We start from the raw sequence: 24208 nt of genomic DNA on the forward strand, positions 1-24208 counted from the left end.
TAGGCACTGTTAACACAGAGTAAGAGAATTGTTGGCATTTGAAGAGCTCAGCAAGAAAACAGAAGGTTCAAGATGAGACAGCAGTAAAATTTTTGAACATACCAGTATGACAAATCAGAAATTTTTACAATGGTTAGAGAAAAGAATTAATGAAAAAGTGATGCAAATGTATGTAAAGAGCATGCAAATAGCAAAATGCAAATCGTAAGTGGGAATTAAAGGTCAGTTTATTCATGTTAGGAAAATCAGTTTGTCTGAATCTACCTATTTGCCAAGGATACACTAGATGCTTAAGAAACATAAGAAAAGCTGGAGGGGTTTTTTCAGTTTGTTGGTGGTTTTTGGTTTTTTTTGGTTTGGTTTTTTTTTTTTTTTTTACACAATTGTTGGAAATTTGTAATCATAAAAACAAACTTGAATCGAAATTCAGTGTATCAACTTTTTGTTTACTTTTTCAGCATGACTTTCTGTCCCACATATTTTGAACTACATTTTCTACTTTTTTGTTAAATAAGTGCTCTGTTTATTGCACTAGATTTTGTTTGGGCTTGGGTTTGGTTTATTCATTTGTTTGTTTGTTTCTGATTTTGTTGTTATTATTTTAATTTGACAGTTTTAAGTGTTCCAGATTGCAGTTATCAGTGGTCATAAAATAAAGTTATTCCACAGAATATTTTCTAGGTGTAAGTCAGTCTTTCTGCTCTTGAAAGTCATAGTAAGACTGCACTCTCTCAGAGTTTATGTTTCTCCATAAATCCAGTCACAGTCAAAAGGAGCACTAAGAATTTAAGGTCTTCAAACCAGAATGGTTTGCCACCTGTTCTCCATGAATTGGAGTGGCTTTGGGTTCAGAAAAGTTTTTTTTCTGTGATTTTTGTACAGCAAAGCAAATTAAATGTTCCTGGCACTTTCCTACGTCTCCCATATCCAGAGAGGTCACAATATCTCACAATTTTAGTTATTAATTGAAGCTATGGGTCTGATATTTCCTTGCAGATTTCAGTGGTGTATAGCTGGGTTTAATCTGCTCCAAAACTAGCCACATCATGAAAAAACACAAACAAACAAACAAACAAACAACTATTTTTATTTCTAACTAAATGTTAGTGGTTTATTTGAAGCTAGTCAAACTTCTCATATACTGAAGGGAAAAAATCCAGTTGCTAAGGCTTGTTTATTTTTAAATTGAAATGAAAATCAGAACTCTCTGTTTTGGTAAGAATTAGTCTGTTGGAGATTTCTTTATTACATTAATTTCTGCTAGCTGTATGTGCTGATATATCTACTGCAATAAATCTTTCCTGTATGTATGCCATGTTATTATATTGAAAAATTCATGTTCAGAAACAGCAAAAAAATTTAGAGCATTAGGAGCATTAAGAAAACATTTTGAAAAGTATAATATATGTTCTGGTTCATAAACACCTCTTGAAATTTCTAAGAACTAAAGTCAGTTTTTTGGGGGAAACTTTTACATTTGTAGTATTAAAATAATCTTAAATAAATAAATATATATTAATAAAATACTTGGGAGCACTGCCATATATGTTTCTTGTGAAGTGTATGACTTATTGCCTTACAGAATGGTGAGGATATGACCCAGAAAGTTCCGTCTTCAATACAGTGCTTGAGAAAACACTAACTCAGACAAAAAAAAAAAAAAAAGGGAAAAAAAAATAAAATAAAACCCACAACCAAACCAATCAACCAAACAGGCTCTCTCCCCCATCAAATCACTGCAAGAGACAGAAAACTGTGTTAACAAGATACACTTTAAAAAGCATCCTGTGATTTCTAAATTCTTGTGATTTTTTGAGAAAAAAAGCTTGGCATACCATTAACAGAGATTATGCTCATCATCTGTAGGGAGTGTATGTTTTTGATATAGTGCTACTTCCACCTGTGCAAATACCAATAAAGTTAATTTCCAAACTGAAAGGTCATGCCTGATTTGTCATCTGCGTTCTGTAAACTCATGACACATGCTCAAGGCAAATTTAAGCTTGAAAACAGAATAAAAATAGAGAGGTAGAGAACGGTGAGTTTCTAAAAATATAGAAAAGTTGGATTTCCTAAGTCAAAGCATATTGCTGTTTGTCAGCTCTCGTCAAGTATCATTTTGCTCTGTTTATTTTTCCAAGTGGAACAGTTTTTTCTTCCTAGGAGGAGGAAATTTCTTCCTTGACATGAAGCCTTGGTGAGCTCAGGCCAACAAAGAGAATATTTTCTTATTCTTTCAGTTGTCATTTGATGATATTTTTGTCCAAGGATAATCTCTGATACTCTGCTTTTCAGGCACTTCCTTACTGCTAGACTGCCATGTGCCAGAAATGCAATTCCAGTTGTGCTCTAGAGGTGGCATAGTGTTAGGAACAGCCTAATCAGTTCCATAATTTTTCTGTGTATGAATGTATTTTTTGTTAAATTTATATATGCTTGCATCTAACATATGTATGTGGATATGTGTATGTGATATACAATCTCATCAGAACTCCATGATAAATCATTATCCTTGCAAAATGATTAATTTTTCTCTTAAATCTTTGAACAACTCTGGACTTACGTGTATTGATTTGCATTTAGTTGATGATTATGTAGTTAATTGATGAGTTCCATGCAGATGTGGTTTACAATATTTTCAGTCTGCAGAAGGGTTTGTGAGGTGACTACTTGTGTTTATGAGAAATGCAAGATAAAATCCATGTCTTGGAGTATTTTTGGGTCTCTCTGTGTTGTAGCATGTCTTTAAGCAGTGATTACCATTGCTTCCTTTAAATACTCGCAAAAAAAATTACATGAGGGGAACAGAAGACACAAAAGTAGAGTTTGACAGGTGCATACTAATTTAAAAGATTAGATTAAATTAAAAATAAGTCAAAGATTCTTAAAAATTATTCAAAATAGAATAAAAATACTATAAGAATAGTAATAGAATTGCTAATACTATGGCACATAGAACATAAATGTGTAGGATAGTCCAGTATTTGACAAATCTGTTCTACAAAAAAAGATAAAAATGGAAGCATATCCATAACCATGAAGCAAGTGTCCAGAAGCACAATATTATTTAAAAAAATGCAATTTAAAAAAATGTAATCACTATATTTTGCTATTTTTTTCTTCTGAAGAAGGGATTTTCTGAATACAAGAATTGTCACAAAACCCAATCAAACAAATAAATAAACAAAACAAAACCCAAACACCCAAGCAAACAAAACCCTCCAAAGCAAACAAATACACAAAAGACCCTCAGCATTTTGCCTTGTGTTTTCAAATTTATAAGGATCTGAGTGCAGAAAGGTAGAGCTAAATATATCAAAATAATTTAGCTGTGTCTTCCTAGATTTATTGAATTCAGATTCTTCTTGCAAAGCCGTCACCATAGTCTGAGTTTCAGTCTTATATTTGAAGACTGTTGAATAAGGAAACTCATAGTAAGTTTATAATCCATGTCAGGTAAGCAAGTCTCTGTGGAAAAGAGCACTTAAAGAGGACAAAGTATATAGTGAAGATAAGAGATAGTCTGGACTTTACTCACCATTTCACTATATAAATTTGAGCTCTGGCAAAACATAGCAGGTAATTTAAAATTTTGTGGATACAAAAGTATTAAAAAGGGAAAAAAATATAACAGCTCTTACTGGAAGAATGGAAACAATTAAGTGAGAATGCCTAGATGTTTCAGACAAAAAAAGTGCTTTGAAAAGAATGTACTGACTTGTGTTTCATTGCCTAAAGATACACAGAAACCATAATTATTTGACCAGTTTCTAACTATAATCAGTTGTATAGTAACAAGTCTTGAAAAATAATCTCCAAAATCTACAAGAGACGAGGCACCACAGTGCACTAGGAGGACTTCTGAGACAGTCTTGCTTCAATGTATTAGCTTTCATATGATATCTGGTTAATATTTGCTGCCCCCTGTAGTTTACTCTAACATAATTTCCATACAACCATCTGAGGTGACAGAAAATATAAACCAAATTTTTCTACTGATTATCTTTTGGTTATTTCTTATTTCTATCATGCTGTCTGAATTGTTGTTGTGTTGAGAATTGGGATGATTCTCAATTAATTTCTTGTTCAATTATTATTTAATAGATTAAAATTAATAAATATTTAAAGTACATGGGTCCTATTTTATTTTATTATATTTATTTCTGAAATAAATATAATTTCCTTTAAAGAAGCAAATCATGCAAATATTTAATAAAATGCACTGTAAATAATTACAGTGTGTACACAAACAACCTTCTGGTTCCTTAAAGTCTGTTTTTGGAGAAGATGATGAAAAGTGGTAGTTTCAAGGTTTAACAGGCATCTAAGTTGCTTGCTGAGTTTAAAACAGTCCCGTCAATGACTAATGAGATATCACACTGTGCCTCAGAATTTAATAACGGACTTCACCATTACCAATGTCTTCCTAGTATTGAAGGAAGAGGGATTTAAACAGCCTAGAAAAAGGCTATATGAGACTGGAGGACTGCTGTGATATAGAAATCAGGGGTTTTAACCCAGTAATGCTAGAACCAGCTCAATTATGATCAACTTCCTGGAAGTATTCTGACTTTCTGGAGGTGTTATGAGCCAATTAGACAAGGGATGTATGTACTTATTTTTGGTTTAATTTAAATGAAGACAACTCTGAATTTTGAAAAACTGGAATTTGAAGTGGTTTGTGGCACATTGTTCTTGTTGACTGTAGATACCAGTTACACTTTAGAGTTGCCAGACTCTTTATAAATAAGGTCACCAAGACTGACATCTAGATTCAAAGACTGCCTTTGTTGAGTTCAAACTCAAAATCTCCCAACCAGTCAAGAAGAATTTATGTTCATCAATCCCAGCTGCTAGGCCTGAACAGTTTCAAGACAGAGCAATGCATGGGGAGCTTTTTGTTTTAATGGATGAAGGCACTATTGTAAATATTAGAATTTGGTTTACTTAGGTGTACACTTGTTAACATATGTACCCAAGTTAAAATTTTGTCCTCAGAAAAAATTTAAAAAAACAAAAGTAGAAAGAAGGAAAAGGTGATGAAAAGTAAAAAATGCGAAAATTCCGATATAATAAATCTCTGATTTAAACAGAGAACCTAAATGTTAGCACAAATGGTAGTAAAAGAAACTCCTTCACTTTCTGTGTGCGCATGCCTGAAAACTCCATTGTTACAGTTTAACATGTCCATGATGTATTAAAATAGGATTGTGAAATCAAATTTTAGATACATACTTGAATAGGCTTACAAAGCTAAAGATTTCACTTCTTTTAAATATCAGGACGATTACTGAATTATATTGCTTATGAACAACCAATTTATCAATCCTTTTACATGAACATCAGGAAAAGGTCATTTTCATAACTTGTTCTTACTTACTGTGTAACGGGTTACACAATTTCTCTCCTCCAGTCCATCCTCAAACCATTGCTGTGTCTTTTGCACTGCAAAAGCACGCCTTTTGGAAAAGCATCTAATATTTATTTTAAAACCTTCTCTATGAGGAATCCCCAATATTCTTACAGAAATAATTTTAGTGTATCATTAGCCTTGATTGTTAAAATGGGCCTGCTATTTCCCAACTAAATTGTTTGATGGCTTTGAGCCTCTGGGATTTTAAAACTGACATATAGAAGCTACAGAGGAACCACTTTTTAATGCCCCTGTTTAAGCTGCATAGATTCAGCTCTTTGATTCTTGACAGTTAAGCAAGCTTTCCCCATTCTTGCTGTTTCTCTACACACTATGTTGAAAATGTTCAGTCTATTTACATTACATGTATGGTAGTTCATAATTGGTTTTGTTTCTGTTCTGTGTGTATTATTTCTAACATTCCTCTACTATAATCCATGTTCACCTCAAAGTCCTGTGGTGAGTTACAGAAGTCTCAGAGAATCCTAAACCCAATTTTTATGTTAGAAACTATTATCATGTGTAAAATTTGCTTTCTTAATATAAGAATAATTTCATTCATTTAGATCTGTTATCATAATGCTTTCCTAGATACAGATGCTAGGTGGCCCACTGGTACATGGGCAGTCTATGGTTTAGTAGAGAAAATTAGGATTTCTACACCTTTTATTTGAAAACTCTCAAGATGTGTAAGACTGATTATAAGAAACAATATCTGCAGCATTTTGCAAGAGTGGACTTAATTTGGCTTAAATGGGCAAAACAGGAACTTTGGATTTAAAGACTTTTTCTTTTTTATTTGTAATGCTTCCAAGAAGTTTTTTAACATGAAAGAAAAATAAATGACTTTTTGAAGTTTTTTAAGAGGAGTTCAGGACATGAGGAACTAATGGGCAAAAGTCCCATTATCATCATTATCATTATCATTATTATTACTACTACCATTATTAAAGGATGTTCATAAATGTGCAATAATGTACTTAGGAATCAAGAAGAACCTAGAAACTTTAAAAAGTATTTTAAAATTATCTAAAAACAAAAACTTTTCCCTAAAAGAAGTTTCAATGTTCCAAACATATTTTAAGAAATCAGTGCTTATTTTTACTAATCAAAACAAAGACCTGAGACTTCTGGAAAAAAGCTTTGTGTCAACATAATAACACTACCAAACTCTCATTAAGATTTATTTTCTCAGCGAATTATACGTTCCACAGTACTTGAGACAAAGGAATGAGGTGGAATATGACAGCATTAGATAAATATTTTTCAGGGTGTTTTTTATTGTTAAATATTTATGGTTTCCAACATTAATCTTCAGAGGAAGAGAATATTACAATACAAGAAACAAACAAGTTAGTAAATAAGTCACTTAAGAAGGTTCCTGCCACAGAAATACTGGGAAACAAATGATGGTGAGCTGCTAAGGCCTTATTTATAAAGTGAAGTGTCTGTGTATTTTTTTCAGGGAACAACAGTCACTGACTTAAAATATTTTTGCCTCATATGTTTTAGTCCCTCAGAAAGTGTGTTTTTAGTAAGGGAAAAAGACAAATACAGAAAATAAATACTTTACTTATCAACAAGAAAAAAATTACACCTTCAGAAAATTATGAATAATTACTATAAAAAACACTCTAACCCCAGTAAATGACAGTGTAATGACCTTTTTGTGAGATTCAGTGGTAAACAAATTTGACAATATGTGCTACTTTTTCCTCAAGATTCATCTTAAACATAGATCAGCTGTTCTGATATGAATGTTCTGATAAGGTTTGGAAATGGGAGTGACATGAGCAGATTTTCGGTATAGAGCTGAGGTGAAAAGGTAATAAAAAAACACTGAAAGAATTTGACCTTTCCTTCCTTTTCTCTTAATTATTGGATAGATAAAAAATACTAATAAATATTAATAAAATATTTATTAATTATTAACAACATCAACAAGAGTAGCAATGTGCTATAATTAATGTTGTATTTAAATTTATGGGTATTTTGTAAAAATAGCAATTTTTTCATTTTGTCTATCATTATTCGTAATGATTTTTAGGTTTCAGTTCCAATTAAGTAGACTAAATACCTTTAAGAATTGGCTTTTAATTTTCAGTTACTCTTTTTAAACCTAAAAATTAATAAATTTAACAAAACATGTCTTCAGGTAAATTTTAAATAGGTAAAAATTGGTTGCATTTGGAGAATTCTATGTGTGGAAATAATATGGAAAAGGGAAAATGAGAATTTAAGAGGAGTGCAAGGTAAATTTGGGTACAGGAAATGGAAGGTTTTGGAGCTCTGTAGTCATATTTCAAAGAAGGTCTCATTAAAATATATTCACAGATGTTCTGGAAAAAAAAAAAGCCCACATCCTTGTCCTTTCACACTCCTTCCTTCCTTCCTTCCTTCCTTCCTTCCTTCCTTCCTTCCTTCCTTCCTTCCTTCCTTCCTTCCTTCCTTCCTTCCTTCCTTCCTTCCTTCCTTCCTTCCTTCCTTCCTTCCTTCCTTCCTTCCTTCCTTCCTTCCTTCCTTCCTTCCTTCCTTCCTTCCTTCCTTCCTTCCTTCCTTCCTTCCTTCCTTCCTTCCTTCCTTCCTTCCTTCCTTCCTTCCTTCCTTCCTTCCTTCCTTCCTTCCTTCCTTCCTTCCTTCCTTCCTTCCTTCCTTCCTTCCTTCCTTCCTTCCTTCCTTCCTTCCTTCCTTCCTTCCTTCCTTCCTTCCTTCCTTCCTTCCTTCCTTCCTTCCTTCCTTCCTTCCTTCCTTCCTTCCTTCCTTCCTTCCTTCCTTCCTTCCTTCCTTCCTTCCTTCCTTCCTTCCTTCCTTCCTTCCTTCCTTCCTTCCTTCCTTCCTTCCTTCCTTCCTTCCTTCCTTCCTTCCTTCCTTCCTTCCTTCCTTCCTTCCTTCCTTCCTTCCTTCCTTCCTTCCTTCCTTCCTTCCTTCCTTCCTTCCTTCCTTCCTTCCTTCCTTCCTTCCTTCCTTCCTTCCTTCCTTCCTTCCTTCCTTCCTTCCTTCCTTCCTTCCTTCCTTCCTTCCTTCCTTCCTTCCTTCCTTCCTTCCTTCCTTCCTTCCTTCCTTCCTTCCTTCCTTCCTTCCTTCCTTCCTTCCTTCCTTCCTTCCTTCCTTCCTTCCTTCCTTCCTTCCTTCCTTCCTTCCTTCCTTCCTTCCTTCCTTTATAGAGACATTCAAGGATTTAATGTCTATATACTCTTATATATATCAAGAAACCCTTCTGCTACTCAAAACCAGAGGTGATAATTTAAAAGTTATGCAAACCTATATTTCCTACTGGCTACGTGCTATGTTGCATAACAGAGCCATCTTAAAACCCTTTCTACCTGAGAACACTCAAAAAAGCAAGCAAAAATTTTGAGGGTAAATGTGGATAATTACAATATACGAAGTCCTCTGTAAATACTCTCATTTAAAAGTAAAGGGGTTTTGGAGAGCTATAGTTCAATACTTTTTTTCAAGGACTAGTGAAAATAAAAAAACAGATGTTCAATGTACTTTATTTAAACATCTTAGTGTTTGCACTTTTAGCAGACTTGTCTTCATTTCTCTAAGTTTTCCTGGTAAAAAGTCCTTCAGTTACCAGCTCTATATTTCTTTTTGTCTAAAATCAGAATAGCTGAAATTTCTTGAAAGATCTACCTCATAAATAAAACCATGTATTAAATATCTACCCTTTTATGTAAAAAAGGTTTTTGTTTGAAGAATGGTACACATGTGGAGAGAATGCATATCAGGAAGCCGTTTAAAAAGCCCATAATCTCCTACTAGAATGAATTTTATGTTTTTAAAAAAAGATCTGATTGCTTTGAGGGGCTTGATTAATCTTCAGGGATAGCCTTGGTTATCTTCTTCATCTCTTGCTTTACAGGAACATTTTGACATCTAACTCTGGGACATTTTAGAGCTTTCTTCCCAGCATACACAGCTTAGACAATTCTCTGCAATAGTACAGGTAAGCTGTACCCTTTAATGTTGATTATTATGTACATCAGATTTTCTGACACAAAGTAATGCTGTCTATTAGCACATCTTTAAATCTGAGATGCATAATGGCAAAGAATATTTCATTAAATATTTTAAACACTTCATAATTAAGAGATTTAAGGAGGAAAAACAACCCTACTACACCTAATGCATGCTTGTGTTTCTGTAATAAAATCACAGAATTGTTTAATTTGGAAAAAATAGTTAAGACTGACACTGCCAAATTCCCCACTAAACATATGTCCCTAAGCATATCGTCAGCACATCTTTGAAATACCTCCAGGGAAGGTGACTCCACCACGACCTTCACCAGCCTGTTCCAGTGCTTGTTTTCACTTTCCGTAAAGACACATCTTTTACCACTCTCTCTGTTCCTCTCACTATTTACTTGGGAGAAGAGTCTGGTACCACCTGGCTACAACCTCCTATCAGGGAGCTGTTGAGAGTGGTAAGATCCACACTCGGCCTGCTTTCCTCCATCTGAAAAAAATTGCAGGTCCCTCAGCTGCTCCTTATAGGACTATAGCCCTCCAGACCATTTATCAGCCCACAGCTCCACTGCCCTTCTGGACACTGGACATGCTCAAGCACTTCCATGTCTTTCATTAAGTGAGAGGCCCAGAACTGAGCACAGGCTTTGAGGTGTGGCCTCACCTGTGCTGAGTACAGGGAACAATCCCTGCCCTGCTCCTGCTGGCCACACCATTGCTGGTCCAGGCCAGGATGCCATTGGCCTTCTTGGCCACCTGGGCCCTGCTGGCTCATGTTCAGCTGCTGTCAGCAGCACCCCCAGCTCCTTTTCCTGTGGCAGCTTTGCAGCCACTCTGCCCCAGCCTGTGGCACTGCCTGGGGTTGCTGTGACCCCAGGGCAGGAGCCAGCACTGGCCTTGTTGAACCTCCCACCACTGGCCTTGGCCCATGATCCAGCCTGTCCAGATCCCTCTGCAGAGCCTTCCTGATCTCCAGCACTCCCACACAATTTGGTGTTAGCTTCAAATTCACTAAGTTTTGAAACTTTAGTTCTTCTACTGTCTACTTCTTCAAGATATTTAGATAACCTTAATAGATGTCTTAAAATTTTGGATATATTTTAAAGTAATGTATGTTTCTTATTGTTAATAGAATTGGAATATTACTGTTACTTATCTTAAGAGAAAACCAGTACTATCCAAATAGATTTCACTTTAGCATAGACAGGTAGAATATTAGAAGGTGATGTAACATGAACCAGCTTAGAATGACAATTGCTTCTTTAGAAAGCAGGGGGAAACCAGGAAATTGAAAAACTAATTTACATGTTTTATTTTGTTCCTTAAAATTCTGTGTGCCTCTGATCAGACTTACCAAGTTTAATGCTGTAGCAATGAACACAGAGTGCCACAGCCACTGCACAATGCTAACTATATATTTTGCTTTATGCCATGGGCTGGGTTTCTCATTTCATACATCATTTACAACTTGCTGCAGTGATTCTGTGAAGTCATTGCCTATCTCACCAACACAAAGTTAGGAAGAAGTGTCATCTTTCCCAATACTTGATCAAACTGTGCATTAGACATCACAGCCAGTTTCCTGTTTGTCTCTACTGAAAGTAAAACACCAGCTATAAATTTACACACTAAAATCATACCAGCAACCTTTTGCATCCTGTTCTTGAGTGTCAATGTTAAATTGTAAACAAAGTATGTTAAATTGTTTAACAAAGCTTTGTCTGTCAGGTGCTATATGCTGCCACTCCTTATTTTATATGCTTAGAGACATCCAACAGCATGCAAAAAACACATCTGGAGAGGAAACTGGACTGTAGCCAAATCTGTCAGATTTTTTTTTATGTTTCTGAAATGCCATTCAATAAAAATCAGTGTGAGTTATTTCTACTTTCTCCACTCAGCACCAGCAGTATAATAGCTTAATGATAGCATGAGACTCAGGGCACAGACCTGAGACAGGCAATCATAGCAATATCTCATTTTCACCCTGGTCTGCATGCAGTGAACCAACATTTCAAGCACTGAAAGTAAAGCTGAGTTAAAATGGGCAAACCTATAATGCTGGCAAGCACAAAGTGTTACTGGGCCTCACCTTTGTGTGAAGCAGAATGAACAAGCTTTGATATTGCTAATTTCACTGGACTAAATCCATCTTTATATCCAGCTGACAGTGTAAATGAAGTTAGATAAGGACTAAGCATGAAAGATACCCTTAAATATAATCAAATATTTACATTTACTCTAGCTTCTTAGAATCAAATATGTAAGTAATATAATGTAAGCATTAATAATGTAAAGTAATATAACATGCAAATAATATGTAAGTAATTTATCCTAGAAAGGGGACTTTGTCACCACATCAGTTTTTGGGGTTTTTAAATATTTTTTTTTTCTTTTGTGTTTAAATATTGGTCAGTATATGCCTCAGATAGAACAAGTGCGGTTTTGCCCAATTGAATGAAAATTCAGTTTTATGCCAGTTACAGCAATGTATAAAATGCAAGATGCTTAAGCATACTATTGATTCAATTCCCCTTTGTATTGTCAGGAACACCCCAGGCCAAAGCCAAAATACTCTTTTGAGCACCTCAGTTACTATTTTGTCAGTCTCCATAATCTAGTAAAATGCATCATTAACATGCTAAAGTTGCAAATACATCTGCTATACTTTTGGTCTTCAGTGAGTTTCAGAGAGAAAGTGGGAAAAATGAAATGTGGGTGTCTTGTTTTGATTACTCATTTTGCTTGTTTGTTTTGGTAGATGCTCCCAAATAATGAAACCTCTGTTTTTCTTTGAAATATACTTGGCATTTAGCTAGTCTTATTTCTCCAAAGCTTAAGATTTTTTAGACACATGGAATGATGGAGCCATCTTCCTCATTTTGTTGTGGTTCCTTCAAGTCAAAAGACTGCAAAGCAAATGTCTACTTTGTTTTTGGCTTGTCTAGAAAATTGAAACATGCAAGCCCCATGATTCCCTCTTTTCACTGTTGGCATCACTGATTCTATTTCAGTCTTTGTTTTCACCATGATGTAGGTTCTCATTGCTCAGGAGATGAAGGAAGTGATGGGTCATTTTAAGCAGCCTTCTCACTCCATGATTAGGGTGTAGCAGTGTATACTGAGCCCCTTAAAGGAAAAACACTCATCTCTCCTCTCTTTCTTTTCCTCTGTCAGGGAGCAAAGAGCAGGATGAATCAAAGGCAGTGGAGCACAGTAAGAGCAGATACACAAGAGGACCATTATTAAGCACCCTGAAAAGCATAGTTACTACCATGGGAACACACCAGTATTAGTCAGAAAAAAAATAGTTGAGGGGAGATAAATAGAGTAAAATCTCTTACAAATATGAGATCTCAGAAACACCCTTGAATGACCATTCTTCATAACCCTGTAGGCCACATTATATTAAATGATTGTCACTTACGTAACCATTACCTCAGGTTTCACTGACCTTGACAGCAAAGCAATAATTACATCTTTGAATGTCACTGAAGAGCTTTTACAGAGTAATGCGACAGGCAGATAGAACATGCAGAAATTTTTCTACTCACTATTCATAGATATATATGGATTGTATAAGCCTATTACAAAAGAAACCTATCTCATGTCAAACTTCATTTTTATAAAGTATTCTGACAATATTGGAAATTCTTACAGTATGCTGTTACTAGATTTAAGTGTGCAAATATCCTTCATGCATTTCCTCCTCAGCTAAGTTTCTCTTATCTTTTCTACTGCATTGAAAGAGCTTGAGCCACGGTGACAGCATAAGAGCATTCAGATCTGGCATCACTAAATCTAAAAAAAAATACTTCATAAGTTCCCTGGCATTACAGAGCTTATAGTCAATGTCAAAAGTTGGGTGATTGAAAACATAGCTTGGCTTGAGGGAGTAGATTTCCAAGATCAGGAAGTTCAGTTCACTCATATCTAGATCAGCTAGTCATATCCATAGGTAGTTTCACATAATATGAGATACTATGCTTGAACCAATGTGCTCTGTAATTTGGCTTGCTTATGGCCCACTCTGCAGTGTGTATATTTGTAATTCAAACAAACAGATGAGGAGATACATTCACATTCCAGGAGATGTACACACAAAGAAGTATGATCTCCTGTCTTAAGGTTAGACAGCAGGCTGTACACTGGTATAATGTGCTGGTACCAAAAAATTGAGCAACCTTTTTAAAAGTTGATGCTGCCCAGATGCATATTTACTATTCAGAGGAGTATCATCAACTTGAGTTTATTCAAAACCAGAGTTTCTGCTTCCTAAACATTTCCTAAAAACTTCTGTTCCTAAACAGAAATCCTCTGCTCTTCACTGAGGCTAAGGTTCTAAAGAATAATCAAGAACCACCTTTCACAAGGTAAAGGATTTTCTGAATAATATTCTCTTCCTTTATTTGATTAATTTGTTCAGCATGTTTTATTCCCGTTAAAGATTCATGGAATTATTACCTATCACTTGAACCACAAGTCCCCAGATAATTTTTCCAGGTAGAAATTTCATTTAATGTAACGAAGGATCCCAAAAGCAGTTGTTTACTGCTCAACCTCACATTCACAAATAAGAAAGGCCTTGTTGATGATGTGAAGGTTGGGTGCAGTCTTGGCTGTAGCAACCATGAGAAGGTATCAGGACAGTGAGTGAGATTACAGCCATCGACTTCAGGAGAGCTAGCTTTAGCCTCTTTTGGAAGAGTCCCAGAGAAACAGGCCCTGCAGGGAAGAGGGCTCCAAGAGAGTTGGTAGATTTCCATGGATTAATTTCTCCAGGCTCAAGAGGCCAATGAGAAAGAAATCAGGCCACGGGAGCAAGAAACTTTTTGGGAGGAATAAAGAACTAATAAAGGGAAAACAACAGATAATGAGCAAATGGAGAGGGACCCTGGTAACAAGTTGTAGAGAAGGCAGTCATCAAATGCCTTCGTTGCATCAGCCTGGAGGCTGAGACCAGCCTCCAAGAATATCTGACCCAGGAGACCAGGGTAAATTAATGTTGGAAGGAAAACTTCCCCTTAGGGAAGTTAGGGTCAGGAAAACATGATATTTCCATGGGCCGTGATAGAATGAACCCAGAAGTGCTGGGAGAGTTGGCTGACATTCTAGCCAGACCACTCTCAATCATCTTTCAAAGTTTGTGGCAATCAGGAGGCCTGTCTGAGGTCTAGGATATAGAAAATGTCACCCTGGTCCTCCAAAAGGGCACGAAGCCAGGGAACAACTGCCCAGACAGCCTCACCTCAGTCACTGGAAAGGTGATGGAGTGAGTGCCTCATTCTGGAGTCCATGACTACCACATGGTAGGCAAGAAGCTGATCAGGAGTCAGCATGGATTCTGTAAAGACATGTCATGTTCGAACAACCTCATTGCCTTTCATAATGAAACAAACAGATAAATGAGGAGAAAGCAGTGGATATTGTCTACCTTGACTTCAGCAAGGCTTTCAACACTGTCTCTCACAACATCCTCACAAGCAAACTCAGGAAGTGTGGACTAGCTGAGTGGACAGGGAGGTGCATTAAGAACCAGCTGAATGGGAGATCCCAGGGGGTTGTAATCAGTAGTGTAGGGTCTGGCTGGAGGCCTGTCACTGGTGGTGTCCCCAGGGTTCAATACTGATCCAGTATTGTTTAACTTCTTCATCAATAACTTGGATGCAAGTTATTGATGCAAGGGGCAGATGCCTCCTCAGCACGTTCACTGATGGCACAGAGCTGGGAGCAGTGGGTGATACCCCAGAGGGCCGTGCAGCCCTTCAGAGGGGCCTCAACAGGATGGAGAGATAGGCAGAGAAGAACTGTCTGAAATTCAACAAAGGAAAATGCAGGGTTCTGCACCTGGGGAAGAATAACCTGGGCACCACAACAGGCTGGGAGCTGATCTGCTGGGAAGGAGCTCTGTAGGGAAAGACCTCAGGGCCCTGGTGGACGACAAGCTGTCCATGAGCCAGTACTGTGTCCTGATGCCCAACAAAGCCAGTGGGATCCTGGGATGTGTTAGGAGGAGCACTGACGGCTGGTCGAGGAAGGTGATCCTGCCCCTCTTATTCAGCCCTGGTGAGACACATCTGGAGTGCTGTGTCCAGTTCTGGGCTCCTGAGGATAAGGAAGACATGGAACTCCAGGAGCAAATCCCACAGAGGGATATGAAGTTGATTGAGGAACTGGAGCATCTCTTTTACAAGGAAAGACTGAGGGAGCTGGTTCAGCATTAAGAGACAACTGAGAGAGGACCTCATCGTCTGGCAGTATCTGAAGGGAGAGTGATAAGAGGATGGAGCCAGGCTCTGCTCAGTGGTGCCAAGCAACATGACAAGAGGCAACAAGCAGAAAAAGATGCACACCTGAACATGAGGAAGAACATCTTCACTGTACAGGTAATTGTGCACAGAGAGGGTGTGGAGTCTCCCTCACTGGAGAAATTCAAGAACTGTGTGGATAAAATGCAAAGTGCTCTGGAATGACCCTGCTTGAGAAGGAAGGTTGGACCAGATGACCCACTGTGGTCTCTTATAACTTGATCCATTCTGTGATTCTGTGATTTGATTTTTCCTATAGCAAAATATTTGTTTGCAGTTTGGTTTTGTATCAGGATAATGCTTTCACTCGAGACACACTAGCTGGCTGTTATCTGAAACACTGGCTAGTTTTTTTCCAGTTGAACCATTATTCTGCAATACTATTTTAATCTTTGTTGTAAGAGGAACAATTGTTAGAAATAAAAGAATAGTGAGGACATTTAAAATTTAATTTTTTATTTAATAACAGAGTGAGTATAAAAATAATTTTAATAATTTAAATAATATACAATAAATTAAGGAACCCAATACAATCTACAAGATCTTGTCGTTTTCTTAAATGCTTCTCTCTTTTCATTATGGAAAAATATTTAAGTAGCTCTTCCAGACATCTATGAATCAATGCTGATTGTGTCTTAGCTAAATTTCTTATTGGTTGCTCAGGACTACTCTGACACTGAAGAAGAATCCTCACTCTTTAAAATTTACTGCTTCTCAAACACCCCTCTCCCCAGGAAATACAGAAGCTTTGAAAGAAACAAACAAAAAAAAAAAGTGCCTGGAAAGAGTAGAAGAGAAAAAGCTAGATAAATAAATCCACAGTTACAATGACTTTGATGCCAACACTTCTTGCACATCAAGTGCAATTCCCATAATATCTGGATGTGTAGAAGGAATATATCTGTTTCCAAGGAGTAATATTGGCGTATATTTCCTGGTGCCACTTTTTCTGTGAAGAGATAGCTCAGCACTGAAGTATACATTGTTTGAAGTACCTAAAGTACTAGCATGGTTTGTTTCTTTTTCAGACATTTTTGGGCACTATTTCTGCTAAATTCTTTATCTATATTGATTAGAGAAACTAGTTTTCAAATCATTACCTGTATTGTTCCTGATAAAGCACTAATGTTAGAGGTTATTTATTGAGACAAGAACTGTAATTAAGAGGAATTAATTTTGGCTAACTGAAATATTAGAAAGCATCAGAATAACCATAAATGCCATAATGACTCTAGCTAAATGACACCTATTTTAATAGCCATCTGGATCAAGCATTTGAAATCTGTAGTCTGTTATCTTGTTTTCTCTTGTTCTCTCAACATTATGTCCAGTAGCAATTGCAACTCAATGTTCTATAAATTGTGAGTGACAGAGAGACATCAAAGTAAAGACAGAAATAAGTGGAAGCAGAAAATGCCATACTACACAATGAAACAAGCCCTGTCACCTCTGTGGTTGTTTTTAGTGAAAGGATGCACTGCAGGTCCAGTTTGAGTGAATGACCTTAAGACCCCTTGCTTTGAATCTCCTTCAAGGACAGCACCACATATCAGGATGAGTGTACCTCATCGTGAGAGGGGATCCTATTTTTCAAGACCAAAGTTCCTTTCTTTAAATTTTAACAATGATCATGTAAAACAGTTTTTACTTATTTTATTTTTCTTGATCACTACAGACTCTACCAATTCCCTTTTAGGCTGTATGTTGTACTTCCTCTCTACATGAAGTCCTGATGTGTGCTTTGTCATCTTGTTTTACCACACATGGCATGTATAATCAATTGATCTTAACATAAGAAGTGCTCAAATCTGCCTTACTCAACAAATTTTGGTTTATTGCCAGATGTGAAAGGTTTCTGAAAACTTCAGACTGTAGAATTTTTCAGCTGTATAAAGTTGGGTCCACTAGCAGCTACAACTTACTGAAGGAATCTACATAGCCTTACAAAAACAATACTTCAAGCTGTGTTTTGATGTGTGCCTGAGACTAGAAAGCACATGAAAGTTTGAGGTGATGAATCTCATGTCATTTTTGTAGTATGTCTTTTCCTCTGGCTCAGCAATTCTGTCATCAAAAAAGCCCTATAAGGAATGTCTGTGTTATTTACTTTTTTGGTGTACACACATTACACATGAAAGTGTAAGGCCCAGTCTAGTACCCACTTATGAAAAGTAGAGATTTAATGCTGATTTTGGTAACTTGCATTGGAGTGTGCATTTAGATAGGAAATTAAACAGAAAAAGCAAATGTTACAAATCTGACCATGTATCTTCTCTGCTGGGGCACTGTCTTATGTTCCCAGAAATCAGGAACAAAGAAATTAAAATAAACTTTTCTCCTGTTACTTAATACAAGATTGACTGCTTCTAGATGAAAAGGTCAATACATATCATATTACTAAAGAGAAATGTTAGAAATTACAAAGCACAAACACACACAATCTTTTCTTCTGCAAAGACTGAAACAAAATTTTTTTCTTCAGGAAAGAAAAAGCAGAATTTTTATCTAATACAATGTTCAATATTTTGTACCTTTCAAAACTCTATTATCACAGAAGTGAATACAATGGTATATTCTTTTTGCTTGAAGCAGACTGGTTTCTAAAAACACTGAAAAAAAAACAGTCAGGGGGAATCCCTTCTGTAAAAAATCTCTTTCACATTTTTCATATCTATTTTCTACTGGACAAAGAGTTGGATGTACATTGCATTGCAAAAATGTAGTTTCATCTAGGAAAGGGTAACAGGAAAAAAGGTGGAAATAATAAAAAATATAATCTGTTTTCTGAGCAAGGTTGTCATTAGTGTCTCCAGGAAAAGGTGATGCAAACCTCTGCTAGGAATATTGCATGTGCCCAGCCTGGATACACAGAGAGGGTTTCATAATCTCAAGACTCCTGTTTTCCTCATACTTCTTGCACAGGTTCTTGGGATTTTCAAGACAAGTAGTGGCTTACCAGACAAATAGTTATTAAAGAGGCTGTGTGTGTGGGAAGCAAATTACTGTCATTGTTCAGATGAAATCTGGATTGCTGAAAAATTCTGCTTGGAGCAATATCCTGGACTGGGATTGAGAAAACTGATGTTTAAAACATTTTCTGTTTGTTCCTATGTTTGTCTTAGTTTTAGGGGGTTTTGTAATTTTGTTTTGCTTTCTGTCAATAAAAAAAAGCCCGAGGGAAGAGGTGAGTTTTAATTCCAAATGTACATTCTTTGTTTTAGAACAGGTTGGAAAGGAGTAGCAGATGGATAACATTTGGGACATTTTGTCAATTCATCTGTTAATGAGACACTCACACTGGCTACATTAACCAAAGTCCGTCTGCCTCCTGCACTGCCCGCAGCCTTGAAGATATCCTCTGAGAATTTTTTTGATGATGGGCAGCTCTGATAAAAATAGTAATATCTTCTACAGTCAAAATCAAGACCTCTTTTGTGATCATACCTTATTATTATTTCATTGCAGAAACACATTTTTAGCTGCATTAAAGCTTAGTGAACTTGCCCAGACAGAACTAATGCAACATATGGATTACAAAATATTTTTCTACCATTTCTGAAAAACAAGCAAATATGTTACCAGGTGGTTGTTGCTGTCAGTGATCTAGCTGTTGTCAACCTGTCTGATACTACTTCATATTCCCTGATGTTCCTCAGACCTGTTGTTGCATGGTATGTACCTAAGATATCTTGGCTGTCTCTTTCAACAAAGGGTCATAGAACTATGCAGTAACTTTAAATATACTGTATGCAGTAGAAATCAAGTAGTGTTTTATTTACATTTTGATTAGTGATTTGAAAAGAAATGCTGGGTTATGAAAACAAGTATTATCAGAAGTCTTTTGGAAACTCCAACTTCCCTATCCTTTTGAAATATTGTAAACTGCAACATATTCTAGCCAGATATTCTAACACACTGTAAGTCAACACTTGGATATGTAAGCAAAATGTAATTGCTCATATTACTAAATGATGCACACAGAACAAAACACCCAATTCCGCTGTTCACATGCAAGATTTTTCAGTGTTTGAGCGTTGTTAGTATGACCAAATGATGCTGCCAAATAAGAGGCTATTTTTCTTTACAAGCACATAAATATCACATTAATGTGCGGACATATTATTTGGGATACTATTCATAATACAAAGGTGAAATTAGGGAATTCAAAGCTCAGATCTTGAAACTAGTGTGGGATAATATAAAATCATAGAATGTGCTGAATTGGAAGGGATCCACAAGGATCATCTAGCTCCTCGTTCTGCAGAGAAGCACACACGAATTTCACCATGTATCTGAGAATATTGTCCAAATGCTCCTTAGAACTGTGTCAGGCTGGTGCTGTGACCACTTCCCATGGGAGTCTGGTCCAGTGCCCAATCACCTTCTGGGTGAAGAACCTTCCTCTATCCAATCTAAACCTCCCCTGACACACTTTCATACCATTCATTCAAATCCTGTCACTGATCACCAGAGGGAAAAGATTGGTGCCTGCTCCTTTGCTTCCTCTCATGAGGAAGGTGTGGACTGTGGTGAGGTCTCCCTTCAAACTGTTCTTCTCCAGGCTAAACAAGCCACTCAAGCTTTAATTAATTGTTCACATGGCTTCCCCTGTAGGCCTTCCAACATTTTTGTGGCCCTTTTTTGGATGTTCTGTATATCTTATATTGTGCCACGCAAAACTGCACACAAGACTCAAAGTAAGACTGCACCACTGTGGAGTGGAGGGGACTACCATATCCCGCAACAAGCTGGCAATGCTCTCTTTGATGCACTCCAGGACAATGAGAAGAAAGGCTAAGGAAAATCTGAGGCCAATGCTCAATGGAGAAGTGAATTTAGTGAGAAAGGATGAGAAGAAGCTGAGATATTTGATGCTTGTTTTGCATAATTTTTGCTGATAATATCTGCCATCTGATTTCCTGAGCTTAGTGATAAAAATTGTAAGAAGTCCCAGAGCCTGGGAAGTTACTGGTGGTTGGGAAAATACAAAGGTTGCACCAACGTTTACACAGCTCAAGCAGGAGGACTGGGGGAACTGGAGGCTAAACAGCCTTCCTTAGTACCTGGGAATATAAATTTAAAAGTTTCTTATAGCCATTTCCAGACACTTGTGGAACAAAGAGGTGACCTGGAACAGCTGGTGTTGGTTGGCCAAGGACAACAATGCCTCACAAACCTGATAGCTTTCCATGATGAAATGGCCAACTCAATAGATAAGGGGAGAACAGGCAGTATTTATTAAAGACCTGGGCAGTTGGATCCAAGCAAGTCTCTGGACATCATCATATTGAGGGGTAATGTCAGACCTCTGAAGGGCAGTGTTACTGTATGTAGAGACTTCAATAGGGTGGAGGAGTTTGTGAGTGTCAGCAAAACTAAATTATTCTGGGTTTTTTTAAGTGGCCAATTCTAGTAGGAATTTGTTCCAGAGAATTCATTTTTCTCTTAACCATAAATTCAGAGTGTAATCTTTTTTTTAAAGAAAGACAGTAATGTCATCAGCTGTTGTCACTGAAAGGTTGCTGGAAAACATTTGACACGATGCCATATATCCACACATCTACCCCACAATGTTGTTATTCGAAGGGAACACAGACAGATGATTCACATTTTGGCAACCCTATTTCATGCACTGTCACTCATCTTAGACAACTATTTGAGCTGCAGAAGTTCTAGTATTTGATTTTTAATTCTTTTAAATATTTTTGTATCCTCATGTGGCTGGTAAAGGTTACTGGAACGTAGTTACAATGCCAGTTCTAACCATTCCTGCTGAAACAAAACAAAACCCACAAGTATAAGTAATAATATCTGAAAGTCTTACTTGATCTCAAAAAATATGTGATTCCTTTCTCTTCTGTAAATATTCTTCAAGTAAATGAAAGTCTAACATAGAAATAAACAGAAAAATGAAAGAAGGTAAGAAGCAAAATCCTTTCATTTTAAGTAGTCTGTTCCTGCTCTCTTTTTGTCACTGGTTGTATCATACACTTTCAAGTACCTTGGAAAATATCCTCTTTCTTTACTGGATCAGAGAAAATAACATTTGCTGTTTTCTTTGCTCCTTATATACAAGGTGAGCATCATAACACTCATACATCTCTCCTCCTCTACTGTCTGTTAAGGTTATATCTTGAAGTAACCTTCACAATCTTCTTGTATGTCTTGCATTTCCTCGCAGACCACACTTGCATGATTTCTCCTAAAGCTAGCTCTGCAGTTGCTATGTCTTGAGAATGAAATCCTCCAAAAAGATTCACTATATAGACTACAGATCAGAAATATAGGGGTTAGTATATGAAACAAATATGAAAAGTTATTTTCCTACATATTTGTCACATACAGCATGTTATAAAGCTGATACATTTTGGAGGTGAACAGAAATAATAAATATCTTTTCTTTTATATGACCTTTTTCTATGATACATACCTCTACCCAGATATGCCTAAAAAGTTGATTGGTCTAAGGTTGCCAGATTTCATCAAACACATGACATAGACAGTTTTAGAAAGGCATGTGGCTAGAATAAGCATTGTGTTAAAAAAACCCTGTGATTCTGTTAGTAGGCATATAATAAACATACATTCATACACAAAGAACACAGCTCTCAGAAGGGAAGACAAATATATTTTGCTACCTAGGAAGATAATGAAATTTGTCCATTGTCCAGTTTTCACTGGATATGAGATAAAGGCTACTTCTTTTGCTATGATCTTCTGAAATGTCCACATCTGGATTGCATCCCAAATGCTAATAAAAAGCCTAAAACTAGGTAAAATGCTACTATTCTCCTTTTCTGTGTGACAAAACTATGTACAGCAAAGTTGCAAATGGTGTATAAAATTTAAAAATTGCCGTCCAGTGCAGAGACAGAATACAGATAACAATGTAGTTATTGCTGTGTTGTGGTATTTGCAGTGATATTTAAATTAGATACATATATATTCTTTGACAAAACCCAAGCAGATGAACAAAAACAAGAAAAAGCCAGAAGAGAAGTATTAAACAATTGCAGGTAGGAGAAATTCCCTTTCCCTACTTTCTCCCTCCTTCCCTACCAAAATTCATTTGAAGAGTATCTTAAATAGAGACCTGGACTTGGGCAAAGTCCCTTACCAGCAGATAGCTTCTGTACACTTAAGCATAACTGCATGGGACATGCACAACAGATGGAAGATCCACAGGTGGGAAGAGGAGACCTGAGAAAATTAACTTTGTCTAGAACAGTCCAGATTGAAAACAGGTGAGAACTTGAACACAAAAGCTGTACTGCAAAGCTGTCTCCAACCTGTCTCCAGGTCCTGTGACTTCACAAGCAGGGCAACACAAGTAAAAAAGTGGCTTTTGAAGCATCATCTTTTTAAGTCTATTAGCTTTGATGAAGTGGGAAAACCAATCAATTTATCTTCTCTCATCCAACACTGTATCTCATATAGAGAAAGAAGATAAAAAGATAAAACTGAGGATAAAAAGAAGAAACATGTGTGAGGAAGTGTCCATGAAAATCTCTGGCATTTCATCTGGTGTTTTTGAAGTCACTTTATTTTACCAGAAAGGCATGGAAAATACCTAAAAGTCAGCATAGTTTGATGTGAAATATTTCTAGAAGTAGATAGTGAGGAATTATTTGGTTAAAGTCTTTTTCTCCCTTTATTGACTGGCTACATAATTTTTTTTTAAAATTAGCTTTCATTTTATATTTTCCATCTGACATCTTCCTTTGGTTTTCTGCTTTACTAATCTGACTTGACATCAGCGCTAAGGCTCCTGTCTTACGAGTTACTGTTAGATACTTGCCCTTTTCTAGGTTTCTGGGTTATCTAAAGATTATCTTTAAAATGATGTCCTTCTATCCCCCATTTTTTCATCTCTCTATTTGGAAAATGTGATCCTGACTCAGACTGAAGTGAGTACTGCTGACACACAGTATAGTAAAAGTGGTGCATGCCTGGCAGACTGGTAGTCTAGAATGTCACAAGCCAGCTGGGGTAGGCACATAGGCATTATCCAACCATAAAACTGGGAAAATTGATTTTGTTTTTAAAGGAGAATAAGGTTCTATCATTCATTTTAGCATATTGAGATGTTGTGAAAACACTATTTTTGTAGTATCCTTAGTTTATCCTCATAGCTCAAAGACCTCTCTTTACAAGTCACCAGAATGAATGATCTCTTTTGAAAGTTTAAATGATATTATGTTGAAACAAGTAATATGTGTGTGTATATGCTGGGCCTTGATCTTTTATATTAAGTTCATTTTGCATGAGTAATGAGGTTATCCAAGCTAACACATTAATATTCAAAGTACACTAAAGCTTTATGGTTATTTTTAGAGATTATGTATAAAACAAAAAGAATTTCAACAAATATTGTAATAATGCATTTTAAAAATTAGGTAGTTTTGGACAGTACTCTAACTCTCATGCTACCTAGGTTCGGTAGTGCTAGAAAAACTAGCTACTGAAAATACCAAAATAGGATGTACATATTAAAGTAAGTATAAAATAAAATT

The 24208-nt window shown here is 36.5% G+C and overlaps 1 protein-coding gene and 1 long non-coding RNA gene across 22 annotated transcripts in view; one reads left to right on the top strand and one right to left on the bottom strand.

The window, feature by feature from the left end:
* The window catches only part of PTPRD (protein tyrosine phosphatase receptor type D), a 1155490-nt gene that overhangs the window by 375756 nt on the left and 755526 nt on the right, over window positions 1–24208 (bottom strand). The window lies entirely within an intron of this gene.
* Window positions 1–24208, top strand: part of LOC135290794 (uncharacterized) — a 57264-nt gene that overhangs the window by 15777 nt on the left and 17279 nt on the right. The window contains exons 2-4 of one of the 2 annotated variants that reach the window (XR_010353615.1): window positions 9282–9365; window positions 13698–13760; window positions 15449–18681. This is a non-coding gene — a long non-coding RNA (uncharacterized LOC135290794). Of the gene's footprint in view, window positions 1–9281; window positions 9366–13697; window positions 13761–15448; window positions 18682–24208 lie in introns of those variants that run through there. The other variant, XR_010353616.1, reaches the window with a different exon arrangement.

Source organism: Passer domesticus, chromosome Z, assembly GCF_036417665.1.
Source record: "Passer domesticus isolate bPasDom1 chromosome Z, bPasDom1.hap1, whole genome shotgun sequence".
Lineage (NCBI taxonomy): Eukaryota > Metazoa > Chordata > Aves > Passeriformes > Passeridae > Passer > Passer domesticus.